Genomic DNA, 26,744 nt, shown 5'->3' on the forward strand with positions numbered 1-26,744 from the left:
CCAAGCATATGATATGGTAGAGTTTATATAAATTAAATAAAACATACTCATATTTTTAATGATATATGAATATATCTAATAAAAATGACAAACATGGAGGGAAATTATACAAATCTTAAACTGGAAGGAAATAAAAGGGATTGGGTATACAGTAGGTTCAACTGTATTGCTATTGTACAATCCTGGAGTTTGTGTCCTACTCTCAAAAATCAACAAAGTATAGTTTTATATAAAATTCTGTGGCCTTCTCTATAATTCAGAATAAATTACAAAAATGTTTTAAAACAATACTTTTTGAAAATAACTCCCACATGTAAAACTTTTCCTTTTAGAAAAGTCTGATAGATGACCAACTTATTAAAATAGTATTTTTTCCAGTGAATAAAAATTGGATAGAAGATGGCTATGTGTTTCAGTGCTATTCTACAAAACTGGTTCTTTAACAAATGCATTCTTTTCTATCCCAGGGATATTTGTATATAAGGAACTGGGGCTAGTCATCTGGTATGAGACCATTTGGTGTCTTAGACCTTTAAACAGAAACACTGAGGTATTCTAGTTCCAGTTTTCTTTTATTGGTACTTTGATAGCTATTTAATTCCCTATATTTCTTATTAATGAACTTTTTCTCTTTCTTTTCAATTTTCTAATTATAAAATATGATAATACATTTACAGAAGACTTGGAAAATACAGAACAAAGTTACTTATAGTTCCACTGTGTATTACAATTATTTTTAAAGTAGAATAATTAAGATTTTTCATTGTAGTTTCATATAAAACTCTCAAAAATTAATAAAATAAATATACAGAAAAGAGAAGGATATAGTAGACCTGAAAAGTGCTATGGACTAATTCACCATAATTAAGATTTACACTATTTTCACACAACAGTAGGATACAAATTTTATTCCAGTTCCCATAGACTATAAAGTAGGAGACACTGGAACATATCCAGGGACATAAGCAAGGTGCAAAAATTTCACGGTCTAAAGATACTGAAATCCTACAGTCTGTTCTCTTGTCACTGTGGAATTATTTTAGAAATTATTGATGAACTTTTAAGGAGAGTAATTAATCATAATTTTGCAACCTCTCTAGCCACCATCATCCTAATAATGAAATCTAAGAATCAAATTTTTTTTTTCCCAAACCAGTTTTATTATTGGTGAGGCTGGAGTGAAAACCAAAGGTAGGGTAGAAAGTCATCATCAAGATTTCTAACATGTGTAATCATGGTCAAGGCATTTGATAGCAAGTGTAAGGAAAAACCTAAACTTTCTGGATATATTATTGACCATTCCCTATACTTTTAAATTTTGCTATTATGCCTATAATAATCTCTGTACTTTACAGTATTTGATAGAAGCAATACCCATCTTAACTTGATAATTAACAATATCTAAAATGCATAGAAAATATTTTTACTATATATTGAAATATTTCATACCTATATTCAGACAAAAAACACTCAGACACAAACACACAGATTTTTAGAAGCTTTGATTTCAATTGCCCAACTTGCAGGCCTTAATTCTGTTTCAATTCAGAATAAAAATGGTTGAGATTTTCCTATTCTTATCACCGGGGCTTCCCCAGTGCCTCAGCTGGTAAAGAACCCACCTGCCAGTGCAGGAGATGCAAGAGATGTGGGTTTGATCCCTCAGTCGGAAGATCCCCTGGAGAAGGAAATGGCAACCCACCCCAGTATTCTTGTCTGGAAATTCCAAGGACAGGGGATGCTGGCAAGCTACAGTTTATGGAGTAGCAAAGAGTCAGACATGACTAAGTGCACACACACATTCTTATTAAGAGAAAGTAACTGATTTAATCTTTTCCTTAAAACATGGGGAAGAAAAAGTCTGCCTTTTTTGTTGATTGAATATGATAGCTTTACATGTCACATCTAGGGCATAATTTGATGAACTCTTTCATTTATTTATCAAGCAGCCATTTATTCAAAACATTTATGCAGTAAAATGACATGACTAGGAATTTGAGACACAATAATCCTTACATTTTTTGACCTTAGTAGGGATTAATATTGGCTAGTAACACCTATTTTACTAGTGAGAAAGATCTCTCTGTAGGATCAAGTAAATTGAGACCAGTAGGTATAGAACAAACAGCAGAAATTTTTAAAATCCATCAGAGTCATTAAATGAGGGGAAAAAAAATGTAACTTCTCAGGAAGACATAAGGTAATAAAATAGCACTTTATCTTTTTAAGAAGTACTTAAAATAATAAATTGTGTTCATAGTTATGAAGGCTTCACCATTGTAAAGATGTTAATTCCTCTCAAAATAAGACACAAATTTAAAGCGCTTATCATCAAAATCCTAAATGTTCTTATTGGAATTGGCAGGGAGGGAGTCTATTTGAAATAAATTTATGAAAGTAGCCCAAAATTTTGAAGAGACATGTCAAGAGCCTGAATAGCTAGATATCAGTGTATAATCCAAAATGACAGCAATTAAAAGAGGAGTGCTCTTTTTGTTAAAATAAAAATCACAAACATATTAATAAAACACAATATAAAATCCAATAGTTCAGTTCAGTTCAGTTCAGTCGCTCAGTCCTGTCCGACTCTTTGCGACCCCATGAATCGCAGCACGCTAGGCCTCCCTGTCCATCACCAACTCTCGGAGTTTACCCAAACTCATGTCCATCGAGTTGGTGATGCCACTCAACCATTTCATCCTCTTCCGTCCCCTTCTCATTTCCGTCCCCTTCTCATTTCCGTCCCCTTCTCCTCCTGCCCCCAATCCCTCCCAGCATCAGGGTCTTTTCCAATGAGTCAACTCTTCGCATGAACTCTATAAAAAAGATAGATGAAATTAACAGGGAGGGAGTGTCATCCACAAAGCCCACTAACAATTACTAGGAAATAAAAAAGAATCCAAGTTTAACCTTTTTTAAAATTTTTTTTCCTTTTCCGTTGTGCTTCATTTCCCGTGCTCACACGGGGTTGCATGCAGAAACCTCCCTCTTAGAGCTTCAGACCCCTGTCCTGGTGCTAAATGTCTGCTCTGACACATCTGCTCCTATCCCTGGTGGTTCGTGTGCAAAAGTGTTGCTCATGGCACTCATTTCAAGCAGGCAGCCCTGGGCAACGTGCAGGGCTGCCGAGCTGGGCCCTGCGATCTGGAGCCCCAGGAGCACACTGCCCTTCCCAAGAGAACCCCATCCCCTCCTACTGCCCTGATCGCCCCAAAGCAGCCCCACCCGCCGCCTGTGGGGAGAGCCTGTGCTCCAGAGGTGGGATCCTGCAGCTCTCCACTCTTGGATTAAAGAGTCACAGATGTATAGAACAGACTTTTGGACTCTGTGGGAGAAGGCGAGGGTGGGATGTTCTGAGAGAGCAGCATTGAAACATGTATATTATCTAGGGTGAAACAGATCACCAGTCCAGGTGGGATGCATGAGACAAGTGCTTGGGGCTGGTGCACTGGGAAGACCCAGAGGGATGGGGTGGGGAGGGAGGTGGGAGAGGGGTTCAGGATGGGGACCACATGTAAATCCATGGCTGAGTCATATCAATGTATGGCAAAACCCACTACAATATTTTAAAGTAATTGCCTCCAACTAATATAAATAAATGAAAAAAAAAAAGAGTAAAACCGATTCCTTGGCTTCTGAACTGAACTTGGCCTCCCTCTATTAACTCAAATGACACCTGGCTGGAGGACCTATGGTGGGTACATACATTCTAAGTCTCTTCAGTCTGCCTGACTCTTTGTGACCCCATGGACTGTAGCCCAACAGGCTCCTCTGTCTGTGGGATTTATCAGGCAAGAAAATTGAAGTGGGTAGCCATTCCCACCTCCAGGGCATCTTCCCAACCTAGGTATTGAACCCAGGTCTCCTGCATTGAAGGCAGATTCTTTACCCATCTGAGCCACCAGGGAAGCCCACCCAATAAATATGCTGGCTAAATATTTGGGGAAAAAGAATAAGTTGCTGATGGGAAGAATTTTCATTGATGTGGTAAAGTACTGAAATACTCCTCTTCCAAACAACAGCTATTTTTGCACATCTATTGAAAAATCGACTGTAAAAGCAACTTGGAGTATGATAGGAAACATTTTAAGGGAGGGACTTCCGAGGTGGCTCCGTGGTAAAGAACCCACCTCCCAAAGCAGGAGATGCATGTTCAATCCCTGTGTTGGGAAGATCCCCTGAAGAGAAAATGCCAACCCACTCCAGTATTCTTGCCTGGAAAATTCCAAGGATAGAGGACCCTGGTGGACTATAGTTCATAGGGCTGCAATGAACCCTGGGCTACATGTACCTTTTTGAATTATGGTTTTCTCAGGGGATATTCCAGTAGTGGGATTACTGTGTCATATACACTACCATGCGTAAAATAGTTAGCTACTGGGAACCTGCTATGAAGCACAGGAAGCTCAGCCTGGGTGCTCACCTAGATGGGTGGGATAGGGGTGGGGAGTGGGAGAGAGTTCTAAGAGGGAGGGGTTTTATATATATATATATAGCTGACTCTCTTCATCATACTGCAGAAAGGAACACAACATTGTAAAGCAATTATACACTAATTATAAAAAAGAAAAACACAACAATTACAGATGACTTCACAAAGCACTCATAAATGAAAAATTATACTGATATACCATCACTCACTTGCCAAATAGGAAATACAAGATATGTGCCTAAATAGACTGTGTTACACATGACTAGCAGGAATACAAAGTGGCTCCATACCTATGGAGTGGAATTTGGAAACACATAACAAAATTACACAGTTCTACATAAGAATTTTCTCATAAAGACTAAGGTTAGGGTAAGGAGTATAAAAAGTAACTGTGGCATTACTAGGGGTGTCAGAAAATAAGGAGTTAAGAAAAATTATTAAGCATGACAAAAGGCTATAAAGCCTACTTGAAGGAACTTCCATTAGTCAAATTGGAGACAATTTAAGCACCAAAAAGATATATATATATATATATATATATATATATATATATATATATATATATATAGAGAGAGAGAGAGAGAGAGAGAGAGTAATGAAAACCCAAGGGAAAAAAAATAAGAATCCACGAAGCTCAAATTTATAAATAAGTACATAAATAGAAGTGAAAACTCACTCAGTCGTGTCCAATTCTTTGTGACCCTACGGGCTATACAGTCCATGGAATTCTCTAGGCCAGAATACTGGAGTGGGTAGCCTTTCCCTTCTCCAGAGGATCTTCCCAACCCAAGGATAAAACCCAGGTCTCCCACATTGCAGGCGGATTCTTTACCGCCGCTTAGCCACAAGGTAAGCCCACATAAATGGATGAATTAGCTAATTAATAAGAAAGATGGAAAATTTCTTTCTTACAGTGACAGATAAATTACTAACTGGAGAAAGAATTAAACAGTGATAAAATAATCCTTTTTATCATCAATAACCATCAATATCATAATTATAATTAATTTAGCCAAGAATCATCAATAAATACTAAAAATATTGGGTGAAAAATTGGTGAAGAACAAAACATTTCGTAAATCTTAAGTTGTTTTTCTCCCAGCTTTCAAACAGAAAGCGTTAACTTTATGATGAGATACTTGGCAGGCACCAACTTCACAAGTGTGAAGTTAACATCAATATTGTACCGATATTGAGTACAAACTGGCATGACGTGCCTCCTAATGTGATACTCTGAGAAGATAACACCACTTATGCCGTGTTCTTGCCAAAAAAGCATAACCTGAATGTAATCAAAAACAAACATCAGACAAGCCCTGTCTACAAAAAGAACAAGTCTGTATCTTCAAAGACAGAAATGTCATGAAAGACAGTTCTAGATTAAAGCAGGCTGAAGAGATGACAGCTCAATGCAGAGGGTAGTCTTGGTTGGGATTCTGATTTGGGAAAAGAAAATACATAGAGGGAATTATTGGACAACCAGGAAAATATAATACAAACTATACATTAGGTAATAATATGTACACATTTTAAATTAGATGTATTTGATTATCATACTGATGGTATAGAAGTGAATGTATTTATTCTTATGAGATACATATTCCAGTTCAGTTCAGTTGAGTCACTCAGTCGTGTCTGACTCTTTGCGACCCCATGGACTACAGCATGCCAGGTTTCCCTGTCCATCACCAACTCCCAGAACTTACTCAAACTCATGTCCATTGAGTCGGTGATGCCATCCAACCATCTCATCCTCTGTCGTCCCTTTCTCCTCCTGCCTCCAAACTTTCCCAGCATCAGGGTCTTTTCCAATGAGTCAGTTCTTTGCATCAGGTGGCTGAATTATTGCAGTTACTCTCAGATAATTCAGCAACAATAGTTCATAAATAATAAATAATATAGTTTGTAAATAATAAAATAGTTCATAAATAATAAATAATAGTTCATAAATAATAATGACAATAATATAGATAAAGAAAAGAAAATGTGCCAAAATGCTAATAATTAGTGAATCTATATGATGGATAAGAGGCAGTATACTTTACTGTGCTCACAACTTTTCAGTAAATTTGAAATTACTTCAAAATCAAAAATTAAAACTAAAACATTCTCACTACAAAGGACTTTTTCAGCAGACTGATCTTTAGAAACTTGTTGTAACTACATCAGATCTTTCAGCAATGTTTACACATTGCTGTTTCTGCAGTTTGCTTCAACTTACTTTGCCATGTAATTGTGTCATTATCGATATGTAATGTGACATACCATCTGGCTAACCTCAACATTTTGGTTGCTAGTTGTGGCACTAATGATATTTTGCTTATATTTTGAATAATTGTGTAGGACAATGTTCCGCCAAATGGGGCCAAGAGTGATAACTGAGGAAAAAAATAAAACTATATTATCCTCCCTAACGTGGCTGAACATCTAGTGGGAAATACTAACATAAAAACAAATATGTTTAATATGATTTGTGAAAACTTAAGAAAGAATTATATAGAATATACTTCTGAGGACACAAGAGAGATGTCTAACCTAATTGAATAGGTTGGAGAGAGGCAGGTTAGGACAGGTAAGCTATAAGAAGGAAAGGCTTCATGACTGAGCAACTAACACTTTCACTTTCACTCCTAGTAGGACTGATTAAATGCTGCATTGGCCAAACCAGATATTTCATATGAATCTGTTTATGGATGGCCTTTAAACAAAAGTGTGTGAGACAATATATCAGGATAACATAGATGGTCAAAAATTAATTCATTGTGTTAAATATAAAAAGCTTACTTTTGATATATAGATGAGCATTCTGCCTAATAATTTATAATTTCTACATTATTTACAAGGATAAATTGAATCTAATTTGCTTATATTGCTTTTGCCTCAATATATGCAAAGAATTAATCTCTGAGTTAAAAGCATCCAAGAAGCGATCATGCGGCAAGGACTATGGGATCATGAGTGTCCATATATTTTTCTTGTTAAATAAATGGAAACATCAGAGATAGCCACAATTCACAGTGAAGGTCTGTCAAAGCAGGGCTAATTCTTCAGGTCAAAATACATGGGTCTCAGGGACAATTATCTATCACATCCATCATTTTTCCTACTCTCCAAACACAGGCTTGTAAAGTGTAACAAATGTCCCATAGGTCAGGTCTTAATCACCATCTTTTAAGCTTTAAAAGTTCTTGTTTTGTGCTGCTTTTTTTTAAGATGCACACCAAGAAAAATAAAGTAGAAGGACATGCAAAATGGAAAATCCATGACTGCCTTGACAAGTTTTGCCTTCAGAAAAGATGCTTGTCTTCAGCTTAGAAGTTTTCATTTATTAAGGACAATATATCTTAGTGGCAAATTCTCATGACTTCTGAAAATATAACAAGAACCTAACATGGTTTGTTTTAGACTACATACATACTTTTAACTTTATAAAACAGACCCATACTTGAAAGACTGCGTAATTATATTCTCTTTCACATACTGTCTATATCTCAGTTCAATAAGACTTGCCAAATGGTATTAAATTAGTGCTCTTGCAAATCAAATGTATTTAAGCCACCACTTAAACAGAGAAAACAAATGCAGGATTATATTGTTTTGTTTTTGCTTAGTGTTTTGCCTGTCATCATAAGCAAATTTAATCTGCATTATTAGTAACTGTCAACAGCATACTTTTAACATAAGGCAAATACAGCAGGTGGTTTAGAAAATGGCTGACAGCAAAAATGCAAAACAAATGATTGCTAGGAAATGTTCATCTATTTTTGCATAAATTTAAGATAAAACACATGCGAAGCTCCCACTGAAGGTTAACACTGGAGAGAATAGAAAATGAATTAACCAACTTTTGTTATTAGATCATTTGTCTAAAAGCTAAAATGCTAAATATTTTACAATGTACTAATTGTTTTGATTCAAGAAGTCTGGGTTACTTACTTATATTTATAATATACAAGGAAATAAAATTTGGAGTATATTAACCATTGTTTATGCTAACAAATTTGAAAGTTGTTGCTTTGGTCATAACACATATTTGATTATTTAAAAAAATAGTACCAATTTGAACTAAAAAGAAATGATAAAAAATACAAACAGGAAATGTATATGAGATTATTTTTATGCTGATATAATTTTTATTGAGCTTCCCTGGTGGCTCAGATAGAAAAGAATCTACCTGCAATGTGGGAGATATCCTGGTTTGATCCCTGGGTTGGGAAGATCCTCTGGAGAAGGGAATGGAATCCTACTCCAGTATTCTTGCCCAGAGAATTTCAGGGGTGACTGCAGGCTACAGTCCAAGGGACCTCAAAGAGTTGGACATGATTTAGCAACTAACATTTTTGAGTCAATTTATGATTACCTTTCTGATTTGGAGGGAAACCAGGTAAGGCACGTTATCCAGGTTACCCTACACCTGTTAAGATCATGACATGTGATTATTTGGAAGTAAATGACAGTTTAAAAGAGAAATAACTTTATGGTTCTCCACCCACTGTTTTCTCATCCGTAGGGTGGGGGAAGCACCAGGAGATGTCTTCCGAGTTTTCTATAGGTTTATAGATATCACAGAAACCATCATTTGAATCCATGCTGCCAGATATCTAACAGGTACTTAGATGATAGAAGCAATTTCATTGATAAAAAGAATGTCACTCTGCAGAACCTTCTATCCACCTACCAAACTAGATACAGGAATATCAAAGGGGCTCTTGTTATTTCAGTCTTCTGAAAAATTAAAACGTATGATAAAACATTTGAGACCAGGGACTTTGCAATGATTAACTTAAATGTTTTTTAGCGTGACTAGGGACAAGTATGTGAAAATTCAAGTGAAATGCATATAAATCATCAATTAAAGTTTAGATACCCACAGGATACAGACCTAAGTATGGAGAACTCCTTGAGAGAGAGGAGAGTTGGTTACATAAAACCGAATTTGTCCAACTGCAAAGAATTTTATGTTGAATGGATATTTCTCAGATTTATGTAAAGTATATAAAATCATTTCAATCAAAATTAAAGACATTGGCATTAACCAAGGTATGGTTTCTTTGAAAAAATTCTATGAAAATTGTCTTTTCTAAATACGGTGGAACTTAAAATGATACCTGATTTGATCCAATGGCAACTGATGCTGATTCAAAGAGCATATCTACAGGGGTCTTTCAACAATGTTAGTGCAAGGATAAAAGATGTATTAAAATGTACTTCAGGACATTTGTATTCTGTCTTTAATCCTCCCTGCTCACTTATCCCCTATATAAAATGGCATCTTCTTTCTCCAGTGTCTCTACTCTCTTACAAAACTTCTGTCACCAGTTATTAACATTAAATCTTTAATTTCATTAAAGATTCCAAATATTTCATTCTATCTTCTATATTGGCAATTTACTTTCATATATTTTACTTATATATATGTTTAAATACTCATTGTATACTTTATTCATTTTATATGTTATAATTTTTGGATTATATTTTATTCCTTTGTTCTAAGGATTGTCATTTTCATCTTTATTAAAATCCACCTTAAATTAAGAATATAACATTTTAAAACAAGCCTTACATTAAGTTAATTCCATTTATATCACTTCTATCCTTTATGCTATTGTTATCATATTTTATTTTTTTATAATATTAACTCCATGATGCATTGCTATTATTTTTTGTTCTAAGCAGTAAATTGATTTCAATGCATTTAAAAAATGAGTGTTTTGTAATTATTCAAGTTCACCATTTCCCGTGTTCTTCATTCTTATAGATCAATTTCTACCTGGTATCATCTCTTTCAGAGGGACTAAAATCTATACCTATGGCTATGATTATATATTAAGTTTTGTATAATGAAGCTCTAGTTTTTAAAAAATACTACCAGCTTTAATTTTTATGAAATATCATTATTTGCTTGGGATCCATAGTTTTGATGGATATATGATATGCCTAAGAGTATTTTTCTTTGTGTTTATTCTTTTGGAGTTTTTTGAACTTCCTAGACATAGGGACTACTTTGTAAGTAAATTTGGAAAAGTTTTTGACTTTTTGACTTCCAAACAATTATATTCGGTTTTAATGATTTTTACTGATTTCTCTTTGAGTTAACCAGTATTTTCCTCTCTTGTGTTTATCCTATGCAATACATATTTTCTTTTCAATTATTGGTTAATGTATTGTTTTAGGATGTTCATTTGTTTCTTTTTTAGTGCTCCTATCTCTCTTGAAATTCTCCTTCACTCAATATGTTTCTGATAGCTCAGTTGGTAAAGAATCTTCCTGCAATGCAGGAGACCCCAGTTGGATTCCTGGGTCGGGAAGATCCCCTGGAGTAAGGGATAGGCTACCCTCTCCAGTATTCTTGGGCTTCCCTTGTGGCTCATCTGGTAAAGAATCTGCCTGCAATGTGGGAGACCTGGGCTCAATCCCTGAGTTGGGAAGATCTCCTGGAGAAGGGAAAGGCTACCCAGTCCAGTGTTCCGGCCTGGAGAATTCCACAGACCCCATAGTCTATTGGGCCACAAAGAGTCAGACATGACTGAGCCACTTTCACTTTCAATATGTTTATTACTACTTGAAGATTCTCTAGCATATTTACTGTAGCTCTCACTCCATGTTATTCTGCTAATTTCAACATCCAGTGTCTACTGACTGAGTTTTCTCTTGACTCTACCTCATATGTTTTGTTTCTTTGCATGTCTCGTAGGTTTTTAATTGTATAGTGGGCATGGTGAATGATATGCTGTAGAGATCCTGGATTTTATTATCTTCCTCTGAAGAGATTTGTGTTTTGTCCTAGCAAGTAGGTAAATTACCAGAGTATCACCTTGAACTGTTAGATACTTATTTTTAGGCTTTTTTTTTTAAACCTTATTTCTGGACTTAATATTTACTTCTAAGGGTTGGTCTTTATTTATTTTGATTTACAAAATGCTTTCAATAGACATTTCTCAATTTTTGTTTATAACTGGATTTGGCAGAAGTGTTAGTCCATGATTAATTACTCCATCATTACTGGTAGCTAGAAAAGCAGTGCCTTGAATTTAAGAAATTGGAGGTCATAGCTTATGTGTGAAGAGTGTTTTCTGAATGCAGGTAGAAAAGCCTGGTAGCAGTCAACTGAAAAACAAGTGGCTTTTAGCTAAGTAAACACACTTAGCACTAAAAACAATTCTGTGAAGAAATTTGACTTGAATGGATAGGGACATGAGTGTTGAGTAGAATTTGAAGGATGAAAGGTCTGTTATTTGTCCAATAGTAAGATTAATACTCAAAAGTATTATTTTCTTTACAGATTATAAAAGTAGAGCATTTTTTTTATAAGATGCTCAAACAAAACTACAAAACAGTCCATTTTCCTCTATCACCACCTCACCAACAAAATCATCAATTATTCTTTGTTAAGATCTTTCCCGATATTTGTGCAAATATACTTTCATAATAATGAGATTATAATATAGCATAAGTGTTCGTGTGTACATGGGTTCTCTATTGCTTCAGTTGTGTCCAGCTCTTTGCAATCTCATAGACTGAAGCCCACAAGGCTCCACTGCCCATGGGATTTTCCAGGCAAGAATACTGCAGTGGGTTGCCATTTCCTTCTTAAGGGAAATCTTTCCAACCCAGGGATGGAGCCCTCCACCTCTCTTGCATCTCCTGCACTGGCAGGAGGATTCTTTACTACTGAGCCACATACGAACCCCATAAGTATTCTTAACATGGGCTAAATAACTCCCTGGATAAATGTCTATAAATGGGCTTTCTGGAGAAACAATCATCCTTTAAATGTCACAGAAATTTGTGTTTATCTGTAAATTGCATTTTTCTGTATCGAATCGTAGTCCCATTAGTTTCTCCAAATGGTACGTTAGGGAAACATATTTAGATGTTGATTTAAAATGATATAGTGTTTTCCTTTCTAGGAATGAATTCTAAGAAAAGTAATCAGAAATATAACCAAAAATATATGTGCAAGGCTCTTCACTGAAGCATTGTTTAAAATGACAAGATATTAAATAAAATAAATGTCAAAAGTATTTGACTTCTGTATAAGAAATGCTATATATTAATTGTATGCCGCTGCTGCTGCTGCTAAGTCGCTTCAGTCGTGTCCGACTCTGTGTGACCCCGTAGACGGCAGCCCACCAGGCTCCCCCGTCCCTGGGATTCTCCAGGCAAGAACACTGGAGTGGGTTGCCATTTCCTTCTCCAATGCATGAAAGTGAAAAGTGAAAAGTGAAAGTGAAGTCGCTCAGTCCTGTCTGACTCTTAGCGACCCCATGGACTGTAGCTTACCAGGCTCCTCCGTCCATGGGATTTTCCAGGCAAGAGTACTGGAGTGGGTTGCCATTGCCTTCTCTGATATTAATGGTATGCGTGCTTATAAAGATAACATATACTATATTTATTGATATGGGAAATATATTTTCACAATTCAATATATTCTCACTTGAAACAGCAATTTTGAAATAGACTATATTATAAAGAGATGTCAATTATACAAGTGGTATATATTTACATAGATCTACATCGGCATGTATCTTGGATTGTAGGATTTGGAGCTTACAATATATTCTTATTTTCTGGTTTTATTTTTCCGAAAGTAAATATGGATATTCATCACAAAATTTGAAGAGAGAATGGCTACATTTTCTGGGGATTCTACTCACTCCTTGCTAGGAGCACAATGAATAGCTTGAAGCTGTTGGAAATGTCAATCATCCTGAAGCCTAAGTCAGCTTGTGGGGACATCTTACTGCTAATGCTCTTTTATGTTACTTTGCCATTGTTTATTAGACTTGCCAATCTTCCCATCTTCAATTTTGTGGCCATTTCTACAGATCCAGATCTTAAGTTTATCACTATGGAAATTTCATTCATTTCCCTATACAATGAGTGTTTCCATCATTCATATTTATACATGTGGGAAAATCATCTTTGTTGAAAGCCTCATTTTTAAAAGATTCTTTTTTCATGACATCTCTTTGTGAAAACCTAACTGGTCAGATCAAAATGACCATAAAAATACATTACTGAAAAATCCAAATAACTTTCCTGATGGAAATGGTCATTACAGGTTGATGTGTAGATATTTCTAATTTAGCAGTGACTTATAATATCTAAGTGATAAAAAGCTTTGAGGAATGAAAATCAACAATAGATATGCCACTTTTGTTCTAATTTAAGCCTCTTATATCCTTCTCTGAAGAGTTTTAATTATGATGCTCAGATAGTGCAACTTTCATATCATTTGATTTCCTAATAGTTAAGCTTGGAGTTACTTCTAAACTGTTTCCTTATAACATAAACTATTTATATACTTCTAGAGGTTGTGGCTGAACCAAACACTGTAGAAAAACAGATACTATTCCATGTATTTAAAAAGACAAGTATGACTATCCAGTGTTTAAACCCAGGGATTTCTTTGGGCTTCCTTGTATTGATATTGGAGAAGGGAATGGCAACCCACTCTGGTATTCTTGCCTGGAGAACCCCAAGGACAGAGGAGCCTGGTGGGCTACAGTCCATGGGGTTGCAAAGAGTTGGACACAAGTGAGTGACTAACACTTTCGTATTGATATACAGTGAACTTTAGATCCTTACTTCCAGGGTCTTTTCCTTGGCTTACTGCCCCGGTCCCTGAAAATTTTTAATACTTTCTAGACAAGGGACCTTGCATTTTTATTTTGAAGTAGACCCTGAAAATTATATAGCTAATTCTCCTTTCCTCATTGTCTCACCATTGTAAAAATTCTCTTTGAGAGACTTGGCTGGGTATCTGGTGGTTGAGAATTCACCTTTCAATGGCAGGGGTGTGAGTTCAATCCCTGGTTGGGGAGCTAAGTTCCCAAATGCCTTGTGGCCAAAAAACCAAACATAAAACAGAAACCATATTGTAATACTTTCAATAAAGACTTAAAAATCCTAAAAAAATACTGCTTGATTTTTTAATTCTATGGGCATTTTGAAGTCTTCTCTCTTTTTTTCTCATGTAGCATTTAATACCATTGATCATTTAGTCTTTGAAATGCTTTTTGTATCTACGTTTACTCTGTTTTCTTTTTTCTCTTACATCAGTCTCCCTACCAAGCTCGGGACCATTTGTGACTATACATGCTGCATATCCATGAAGCTGGTCCACAGTGCAAAATGCATGAAGTGTAAAAGAACAAATTTATGATTGATGCTTCTGTTTCAATCTTTTTTTCTTGAGAGGGAGGGAGAAAGAGAAATATGTAAAGGAGATATACCTCTGGAGGAAAGGACTTTGTTTAGGTATAAATAGACAAGTTTATTTGTATTAAAAAGTCAATAGAGTCTAAAATCACAAGTGAGAGAATGGTAACAGAGTAAAATGCAGAGTAGGTACCATCCCTATAATTCATTGTTTCTCAAAATGAGGACCATGTACTTCCTGCATTGAAAATCCTTAGAGATTATTTTTTTTAAAATTCAGAATCCTATGCCTCAACCTGGGCTTCCCTAGTGACTCAAGTGGTAAAGGATCTGCAATACAGGAGACCCAGGTTCAATCCCTGGGTTGGGAAGATCCCCTGGAGAAGGGAATGGCAACCCAGTCCAGTATTCTTACCTGGAGAATCCCATGGATAGAGGAGCCTGGTAAGCTCTAGTTCATGGGACTGCACAGAGTCGGACACAACTGAGAAAATAACACACACACACACACACACACACACACACACACACTTCATCCTACCCTTCAAGCAAAGAATCTATGAAAATAGGATTGAAAATAAGCAGTTTAATCAGTTCTTCATATTGTTTTTATGAACTATTGCTTCATGAAAGATGACAGTAGGCTTTAACCTTGGCAATACACTGGAATAATCTGGAGCACTTTTAAAAATGTACTGATGTCTGTGTCCACTCTAGGAGGTTTTTAATTAGTCTGGAGTGCAACAAGGGCATTGAGAATTTTTTAAGTTACCCATTGGTTCAAATCCACTACCTAAGAATTTCTGAGCAGAGTTCAATAAGCTTTCACAGAACTATGAACATTTCTTTTAAATCAAGAGGGATGGGTGAGGAAATGAGGAGGGATGATGGGGCAGATGAAGTTGGGAAGAAACAGAGAATTGGAAAGAGTGCTGGCCAAGTGGTTTCGCTTTAAAACTTCTAAAATGTATACCAGCAATTCCTCACAATGGACCCATAGGTCAGGAGTATTTCTGAGACTGTTTCAGCAGAATCATTGCTTTAGCTGGATGGAGGACAGAGAGTTAACTTCTTGTGAAAAGCACTCAAATTTAAAAACACAGTGAGCTGTCAGATTATTTAGAAATCCTCAACACTTATTTTTATGATATTTTATTTGACTGAGACTTGTCTTTTAATTAAAATAACCTATTAAGTGAAATCAACTAATTTCTAAATCAATTTGAGTGATGACAATCAAATTGGTACTATACCTAGAAAAATGTCATAGAAATATGGTAATCAGATTGATAACCTACTTAACAAAATGTCATACAAATGTTTCTTTGTTCAATACATAATTCTAAATTAAACAGATTTATATTAGCTGTAACAACACAGATTTGCCAATCTGTCATTGCATAATGTACATAGTTCCAAATGTTCAACAAAATTGATACAATTCAACAGTGTGGGAAAGGAAAAGTTGGATTTTTTTCCCCCCATTTTCTTGTAGATGTGGCTGTAATATTAGTAGACCCAAAGATAAGGTGAAGCATGTGATTGGGAATGGGTTGTTTTAGCATTAAAATTACATTAAGCAAGTGCTCAACAAATTAACTGAACAAATATTTCCACCAGACCTGTGGATCATGCACTCCATAAAAGGATGCAGATTTTTCTAGGTCTCATCTTCTCACATACCTCATTTTACTTCTTCATTATTTTGTGACTCTTGATACTGATAGCTGTTCAATGAAAAGATAAAGTCTATTTTATTGTAAAGCTGTGTTATTCCATTATTGTTCTTAATTCTTTCTTTTTAAATTTATTTTGGTATTTGCCAGAGCAATTTATATTGGAAATGGCTGGAGGATTAACAATGCTGATTCTGTATCATGAGGAATTATCCCCTGAAGGCTAGTCCAGAGCGACGACTGGCCATGCTGTGAAGTTTTCAGGAATACGAAGGAGCACAAGAGTGAAGAGAAATATATAATATACAGTCTGATCTAATCCAAAAATATATGTGTGAAATTTAGAAAAATGTAGCAAAGATGACTCAGACTTATCATCTCAGCAGTTTTCTACTAGACCAAGTTTTCTGGATTTAGAAGTATTTCCCTCACCCTCCCATAGAACTTTCTCTATCAGACACATATTACACAATCAATGACTTCCAAGAAATGTTAAATAGAAATAGACATTTGGAGGGGAAGTGCAGCATGTTTGGACTACCTTTCTCATTGCTGTCAGCCTCCTAGCTGATATCTTTGAACATGGATAAGCTCTGATATATCTTACACTTCAAGTCAAGTAACAGATGGTACAATTTAATAAATGTGAAGAAGTCACAGTCAGGAAATATGAGATTGTTTTTCTTTTAATACATTAATGAGGCTGAACATGTAAGACATGCTCTTCAACCAGTTGTTCATTTCTTCTAGCAAATTGCTTTATCTGCTGTTTACTATTTAATAAAACAGAATTAAACATTTATATGTGATACTTATATATTAAACTTATTTATATATAACTTGTTTATATATAATTTTTCTATAAGTATAATGTAATAGTTTGACTTTTAAGTATAAAATACATAACAAAAATTTGTCAGTATTAATCATGAAATTGTTCTTTAAAATTTTTCTGTTAGAGCTGATGATCCCACCAGTTTCAGCAGAGATTTGAATTTGTATGTTGACATTGTTTGTTGGAAGACATTTCCAGTGAACTCACTCTAATGATTTGGGAGTAAAATCAAGGATTGGTTTCCAGTTGTGACTAGACAGAGTTCCTATTAGCCAAGAAGCTGTGTGTTCACTGTTTTCAATGCTACAGAAGCTATGATGCAGCTTGAGGAAACCATCTACTTTACTAGGTCTGGCTTGGAACCCAAATGGAGATGGTTTAGTCACTAAGTTGTGTCTGATTCTTACAACCACATGACTGTAGACTGCAAGGCTCCTCTGTCCATGGGACTTCCCAGGCAAGAATACTGGAGTGGGTTGCCATTTCCTTCTTCAGGGGATCTTCCTGACCCAGGCATCGAATCCACCTCTCCTGCATTGCAGGTGGTCTCCTGCATTACAGGTGAATTATTTACCTACTGGGCCATCAGGGGATCCACTGGAAACCCAGGCTGAGCCTTAAAAAAAAGTAGGTGTTAGGGGGTGAGGAAACATCTCAGTTTTTGATTAACATACAGTGTAAGAATATAAATTTTTAGTGAACATTATATTGGCTTCTACTTCTGGTAATGAAGGAAAAGAAATGTAGACCAGCCCTCCTCCTGAGATCACACAGAACATCTGAACAATATGTTAAGAAAAAAAATCTGTTTGAAGGAACAAGGGAACTAAAAGATAATAAAGAATTGCAAATTTGAAATCCTGAAGAACAAAGAAATCCAAATAGATGAGCACTACCTTTGAGATGTGTCTCCCCCACAGACTTTTGCTAGTTCTGAAAGAATCAGCTAAGACACTAGAGTCTGAGTCATAAGTCTGAAACTCCAGTAGCCAGGGGGACAAAATGTGGAGTCCAGGCCTCATAAGGAGGTTCCCTGGCAAAATCGCTGCAATTAGGATTGGTATACTCAAGGGTCAGAGGTTTAGGAATAAAAATGAAATGGAAATGAAATCATTACAATTACTTAAATTGGAATAAGTTAATCTCAGAAATCTAAGGGAAATGGATACTTGGAAAAAATAAAATTATGTCATTCTAAGATTCAAATTATTCCCATAAACAGCTTTTTGAATATGGTGTCCATTACACAATAGAAAATAATAACCTGGTAAAATATAAATATCAGAACTGAACCATAAGACTCCTAGCAAGAAAAAAAATAGGGTAGATCTTCTTGACTTTGGATTTGCAGTGAATTTTTAGGTAGGATATCAAAAGCATGAGTAATTTTAAAAAAATAATAAGTAGGCTTCATCAAAATTTAAAAAATAGGAAGCATCAAGGGACATTGTTAGGAAAGTAAAGTAAAAAGACAACTTAGAGAATTGGAAAAATATAAGAAAATCACAAATCTGCTAAGAATCTAATATCCAAAAATATAAAGAACTCTTGCAACTCAATGACAATAAAACAAACAAAATAGGTTTTAATGGGCAAATTATTTGAATAGACTTTTCTTCAAAAAGATGTATGAATGGCCAGTAAACATGTTAAAAAATGGTCAACATCATTAGCCATAAGAGAAATGCAAATCAAAGCTGCAATGAAGTACCACTTCATAGCCACTAGGATGGCTTTAAGTGTACATCATCACAAAAAATACAAGCATTGTCAAGGATATGAGGAAACTGGGACCCTGGGTACTTGCTGGTGGAGATGGAAAATGGTGTAGGCACGGTGGAAATAGTATGGGCTTCCTCAAAGAATTAAACAAAGAATTACCATATGGCTCAGCAATGTCACTCCTAGGTATATATCCAGGATTGAAAATGGAAAAAATAGATACTTATAAGTCAGTGTTCACTGAAGCATTATTCACAATAGCCAAAAAGGTAAAAAAGTGAAGTCGCTCAGTCGTGTCCGATTCTTTGCAACCCCATGGACCATTTACTAAGCTCCTCCATCCAAGGAATTTTCCAGGCAAGAGTACTAGAGTGGATTGTCATTTCCTTCTCCAGGGGAATCTTCCTGACCCAGAGATCGGACCTGGGTCTCCGGCATTGCAGGCAGACACTTTACCTTCTGAGCCATCAGGGAAAGGTAAAAAACATTGTATTAAACACAGATTTGACTATTCTTATTAACATTTTCCAGAATCACATTAGTCAAGTGTCTTCACTGAAGTTGATGCAGTTTGTTCATTGAAATTTCCTCTGAAATTTAAGCCTTATATTAACTTTATTACTGATTTTTGTTATCAATAAACCACTACATAAAAACTTTAAGCTATAAAGTCACTTAATTTATGTACTTAATCTTTATATTTAACATAATTTTAAAATATAAATTATATTTGTAGCATGCAATTTACTGAATAAAATGACATACATAAAATTAAAGAAGATTTAGTCATAAGAATTTATGTTGATAAAATTTTTATATTTGTCACATACTCAAGGAGACTTTAGTAAATCTTATTGCCAATATTTACATCTGAAGATGTACTTTTAAAATAAAATCTTTGTATTTTTTCAAAAATTTACCAAAACAAATCCCAAACCCACAACATAATTCTTGTATCAGACTTTAAAAACTGTCATCTTTCCTCTTGTGAAAATTTCCCAGAATTGCAAACCATATTATGCTATGTAAACATGTCTTTAATGAAATTATTCTTATGATTTTCTTTCCTTTATAAAATTTATCTGCATTTTAATACTTTTCAGTACAAAGGCAATATGATAATACTTACTAAAAAAACTTTTAAGACTCTGCTTTACATAGGTTTATGAATATGTTAGAAGTAAACCTTAATACAATTTAAATTGTTTCAAAACATATTTTGAATTCAATTACTGTACACCAATCTGACAAATACAGATTAAAATATTTGGATATATTGGAATGATAAAGTTGAATTAGTCTTAGTAATGCCATGTGATCAAATTTATAAAAAAAGAAGTAAATATCCAACTTTAAAGACCAAGTGTTCCAGAAATATATTTATATTAAGGATTATTGGCAGATTTATCTGAGAAATTCATAAGGTTAGAAACAGTGAAACAGAACTACTGATTACTTCCTTTGTGTCTGTCTAAATTCTTATCAAATAATAAAAATGCATCTTAAAAATGTTTCACTTGTATGAACATTCAGAGGATGAGATGGTTGGATGGCATCACAGACTCGATGGAGATGAGTTTGAGCAAGCTCCGGGAGTTGGTGATGGACAGGGAAGCCTGGTGTGCTGCAGACCATGGGGTTGCAAAGAGCCTGACACGACTGAGCGACTGAACTGAACTGAACTGTGTGAACATCACTACTATGTTTTTTTGTTTGTTTGTTTATGTTGGCAAAAATTTCACACACAGATGAGTACCTATGATTTTAGATCATATTTACATGTTCTCTTTAAGGTTATTGGTTATTCACAAATTAAAATAAGCTAAGGTTGTAGGTTTGACAGTTTATGTTAATTTCTAAATATTTGATAACATTTTTGGTATTTCATTATTATTTAGGGTCTATTAAAAAGAAGACATGAGATTTTTCTTTGGAAAGTTGTCTTTCAGTAAGCACAGGTATCAGTATAATATAATTGTTTCTTAAAGCCATGAACAGTCAACTGTGGAAATCTGCTTTACATAACGGTAATCTGCTTTACATAACGGTGATTTTCAAAATAATAGTCAATTCTCTCTGTAAAATAATTTGGCTTTTATTGTAAATTTTAGTTAAATTAAAGATTACTTTGGGACTTCCCTAGCAGGCCATCCCACTACAGGGGGCATAGGCTTGATGCATGGTCAGGGAATTAAGATCCCTCAGGCTGCTTAGGTAAAAAAAAAAAAATTGGTAAAAAAATGAAAATTAAAATAATAAATAAATTGGACCAAGATATAAAAAATAACTGTTAAAAATACTTTGTTAGATGCAAATTTTTCTTTTTTTACTTCACTATTTTTAAAAATGTCAAGAGAAGAATTTTGTATATAGGTAGTTTAAAACATTATTAGCACAGAACTGATGGAATTACGTATACTATTTTGGAAGACATTTTTTTCTTGATGATTTGTATATTTCCTATTTGATCTTATTCCGAATATCCAACACATCAACGGTCCATTTAGTGATCACTAAATCAGAATGCCAAAAAAGCCCAAAGCTATATTAGAGGTTGGAACCACCTCAGATATTCATAGTTGTTTGCATTGCTCTCTTAACAGTAACAACAATGTGTCTTAATTTAGATTTTTTATAGTTTCTCATTATAAATGATCACCTATTCAATATTAGTGAAATATTATATTAAATATCAATGGAAATAAGTATACATATCAAGTGCACATTTAAATGTGTATATTTTATTTAAAGGGCTTCCCCTGTGGCTCAGTTGGTGAAGAATCCACCTGCAATGCGGGAAACTTGGGTTCAATCCCTGGGTTGGGAAAATCCCCTGGAGAAGAGAAACCCTACCCAGAATTATCTGGCCTGGAGAATTCCCTGGCCTGGAGAATTTCATGGACTGTATAGTCCATGGTGTCGCAGAGTAGGACACGACTGAGCAACTTTCACTTTCACTTTTCATTTTATTTAAAAATTTATATTTAAACTCCTACGTTCATAAGTGTAACACAAGTCAGTTAATTTAGCCACATATCCACATATATAAGTATGCCATTTGAAGACTTTTATCACTTTAAGCTAAAAAATCGAAATATCTTTATTAACACTTTGGAAAACAACCAAGGTATAAAGAACAGAAAGTCATGACTCTAGACTCTGGGAAGTCACTGTTATCATTTTGATATAGTTACTCCCAGAATTCTACTGGGTACTCTCCTTCACATTAGATCAAATTATAATATTTCTTCTTTTAAAAAGTATTTATTTATTAAGCTGCTTTCAGAATTATTAAACACTCAGTAATATTCTATAAAGATTATACTATTATTTTAGATAATATTTTGTGAGAGAAATATTACTTTAGTGGACATTTGTTGTGCTGAAATTGTGTAAATGTTTTGGATGGTTTCTCTTAAATTTTGAGGTAAGAATACAATATCAATTATTGTGTATATTCTGTGATTTTTAAGTTTCCTGGCTGATTTCTTGCTCAAGTGTGTATCATTTTTGTGCCAGACATTTTTCTATCATCTTAACTATTTCTAAGTGTAAGTCCAGCGGTATTAAATATATTCACAGTGTTTGCAACTACCATCCCTACCCATCTTCAGGACTCTTCATCTTGTAAAACTGAAAGTCTATACTCAAAACACAACTCCCCGTTTCTCTCTTCCACAGCTACTGGTAGACACCATTCTTCCATCTGTCAGTGACTTTGACTACTTAAGCATTAATGATTTATTAAATGGAATCATACAGTGTCTTTTTAATACAAACTAACTTTCACTTAGCATAATGTTCTCCAGGCTCATTTATGTTGTAGCATATTTAGGAATTTCTTTCCTTTTTTGAAGCTGAATAGCTTTCCATTAAATGTATATACCACATTTTGCCTATCCAGGCATTCATCAGGCAATGGTTAGGTTGCTTCCAAGTGTCCATTGATGGGTGTCAATGTGCTTCCAATTAGTTAGGTTGTAGCTATCATGATCTATGCTCCTACAAACATGGGCATACAAATTTCTCTTCCAGATCTTCCTTTCAGTTATCTTGGATCTATTTTCAGAAGTGGATTCCTGGATTATATTGTAATTTTACTTTATTTTAGGAGCCACCATGCTGTTTTCCACAGTGACCACATAATCTTATATTCCCACCAATAGTGTGCAAATATTCCAATTACTCCACAGTCTCTCCAACCCTTGTTATTTTAAGATTTTTGATAGCAGCCATTCTAGTCGGTAAGAAGTGATATCCCACTGCAGTTTTGATTTGTATTTCTCTACTGATAAATAATGTTAAGCATCTTTTCATTTATTAGCCATTTTTATTGATATATCTTCTTTGAAACTATATACAATTTAATGCTATAAAAAAACCAAAGACAGCTCTTTCTACCTTATATTTACAGGTTAGTATTTAAATAATGCCTTTGATTTTTTAAGTTGTCTGTATTTTAATATAGTCATTTATTTCTGAATTAATTATGCAAAATAATCTGGATATGAACGAACTCTGCATGAACATCATGAATTAACTTTTCATCTTCCTTCAGAGAATCAGAACAGGAAGCTGCTGAAAACTAAATCTAAGACAGTTAGCATGTTTTAGTTTTTCTTAGAGGAATCTTTCACACTTTAGAGTTTGAAAAGCCCACTTCTAGTTTTATGTGTATCTCTGGATAGTCTTAATTTACATTTTAAAAATATGAAGACATTCAGCCCTCATAGAAAAATTTCCTTGTCTCTTGCATTCACAAATTCACTCTCCATCCCCAAAGCTTTTACATGTGTTGGTCTTAATATTTATAAACTCATGTCTCTTGCATTCACAAATTCACTCTCCATCCCCAAAGCTTTTACATGTGTTGGTCTTAATATTTATAAACTCATTAAGTTAAAGTAACTTCCCCACTTGTATTTAATGAAAGATTTAATTCAAAACAATAAACAGCTTGAATGTAAACATCACCGAACAAACTTTGCTTCTGGACTACTGTCTGTGAATTTAAATGTGAACATTTAAATTCCCTAATATATTGCACAAAGGGTCTTTTTTTTCCTTTTTATTTCTTTCTGACAACCCCTGTATCCCACATATAGCTATATCAGAATATCAAAAGAAAGAGTGAGACAAAAAAGAAGAAAGAACTGAAGAGAGAGAGAGGGAGGGATGGAAGGAAGGAGGAAGGAAAGGAGAAAGGAAGGAAGAGGAAAAAAAAGAAACTGCACTGTAATGAGGACTGAATAATGGTGAGAACAGACTTTTTGTCGTTGTTCAGTCCGGACAAAAATAGCTTATGGTACAAAGTAGCTTTAACGTAACAGGAGCTTTCATATTCATCACTGAATACAATGAATGCTTTTGAGAGGGGCATTCAAACATGTACATCTATAAATTGTTGTCTCTTGTGAATTTGAGGGAAAAAAATCACTTTATAAATGACAGAATGATGAAGCTAAGTGAGGTCGAGGGCTTTGGCCAAGGTTTCCCAGCTAGCGAGTGCCAAGACTTGGGGCTCAACATTCTGCCTACTAGCCTTGGACTTCCACACTGTAATCTGCCACACCGCACACGTCAAGAGTAGTGTCAAAGAGCCTGACATAACTCTTACACTCAACCTGCTTGCTAATCTTTCAGTCATTGCTTTGATATTGTTGAACATGTATACTCTCCCTGATCTTATCTAATTGTAATCAAGACCTCTTCAGATGTTATTCAGGAGCTGATTAGCATAATAGATCAACAAAGGAATTTACGCTCTTGGATTTTATAGAAGGTAACCTTTCATGATTCTCTAATAAACATTAAAGTAGTTGTGTTATTTAATTATGAAATATGTAACCTCATTTCAGCTTTGCTATCAGGCAAGTATTGAAGCTGACACTTCAATTGAGTTTACCCAAGGGTTCATAAGCTTGGAGAGTTAAACACAAGCAGCTATCAAAGCACAGGTATCATCACAGGCTCCCCATACCTAATTACTACAAGTGAAAAGTTTCCTCCAGAGAGAGACCACTTTCATTCCAAATCTGACAGGTAGAAATTAGTTGCCTAATGGAATGGAATAGGTCTGCAAATTGAAGGAATTAAGTGTGCTTTTTTAATTTAAGCTCCCCCTAAATTAGATTTTAATTTGGATCCAAATGTAAAGAAGTTGATGGCATGAAGCAGCTTAGTTTGGCCCAGAGCCAATCACTTTATATTGCCCCTCTCTAGGTACCATGTGTCTCTTTTACAGCTACCAGCCATTGTGGGGCAGAAAAATGGTCACGCTTTAATCAAGGGAAGTTTTCCTGCGAGCACTATGTCCCCAAATTTGGAATACTGCTCATTGATTTGCTTCTATCTCTAAGCAATTTCACTGGCACAGAGTCATCAAAGGATGAATTTGTGTATGTATGTGTGTGTGTGTGTGTGTGTGTTTTTAATATTGTTAAGATTGTGAAGAAAGTATTAGCCCATCAGAACTGGAATACAATAAAAATAGACAACTTATTCAGCCTTGGTTCAATTGTAGCATGATTCTTTTCTCAAGTGATAAAACAGTAACACGAAACAATAACACAAAAAAAAATCAAAACAGAGATTCTCATAATAGGTGATACTCCAGCAGAGCAAAGTGACTAATGGGAGACTCTGTAGAACATCTACTTCATTCAATAAACATAACATGCTGCAGGCCATGGGGTTGCAAGAAGTTGGGCATGATTTAGCTACTGAACAACAACAATACCAAGAGTATGTCTAATGATATTCAAAGGTTAGCTGTGGATGTTATGAGGATGTATATGGATTGAGAATTGTAGCTTATACTCCAAATGAATACATAAATTATATTTGAGGACACATCACATTTAACTCCAGTAGAAACAAGCTTTTTCTAAATATTTTTTAAAACTTTAAGTTGAAAAACCCAGATAACCATGAGACAACCCAATGAGTTTTACACATCTATTAATATACATATAATGATACTGACATGTTATCATAATGCCAATATTGCTGGTGAGTCCAACTGATGAAATGGCGATAGGGAAGGAAGGCTTATATTAGGTATAAGAGAACAGGTAAAGGCATTTCACAGGTAATGACCACACAATAAATGTCTCGAGGCAATAGGGTTAAAAAAAATGTCATTTAACATTTAAAATGTCATTTAACTGGAAAATATTCTTCATTTTTTAATAAAAGCCATGTCAGCCTATTGCCTCTCTACACTAATGGCCAAGAACTGTGTCATTCATAGGTACCTGATCATTTCCAGAACATTCTTCAGAAGGAAGAATCTCTATAATATCAAGCATTAACACTGACTTGCTAAGGAGGTGGGTAATAGGCATAGGTGTGAGACAAAACTGACTTCAACAGAAGGGTTCTGATCAGGTTAGATTTTCAGACAGATGAGTTTCACCTTTTCCCTGAGAGCCTTTACTGGTAAGAGGAAATGTGTGCCTGTTTTACAAAGTGAGAAGATGACAAACCAAGGCTCAGTGCTGACACAGGAGTGAAGCTTAACCTAATGAAGCTGGACTCCAGAAGGGTGTTACTCAGGATATGCGGGAACCTGATGGCCGCTCCCACCATATGCCTTGACTATAATGGTCTATGAAGAAGGGCTTTCTGTTGATTTGCTTCTTTGTTTTGCTGGTTTTGCTTTGTGCGATTGTTTCCTTGGCATTAAATGCACCAGATATGAAACAGTAAAGATAAAAAGTGTCCCTGAGAAGCTGTGGCCACCGTTCAGCCACCAGCCCTCTAGCAGACATCCATAGCCTGGATAAGTTAGGTAGTTCAAAACCACACTTGGTGTGAGGTGGCTCTTAACAGTTTTTGTGCACAGTTGGACAGAATGGAATCAAACATAAATCTTCTTTGGATGGAAATCTTTTAGTCTAGGTCCAGAGAATTC

Source organism: Cervus elaphus, chromosome 27 (assembly GCF_910594005.1).
Source record: "Cervus elaphus chromosome 27, mCerEla1.1, whole genome shotgun sequence".
Lineage (NCBI taxonomy): Eukaryota > Metazoa > Chordata > Mammalia > Artiodactyla > Cervidae > Cervus > Cervus elaphus.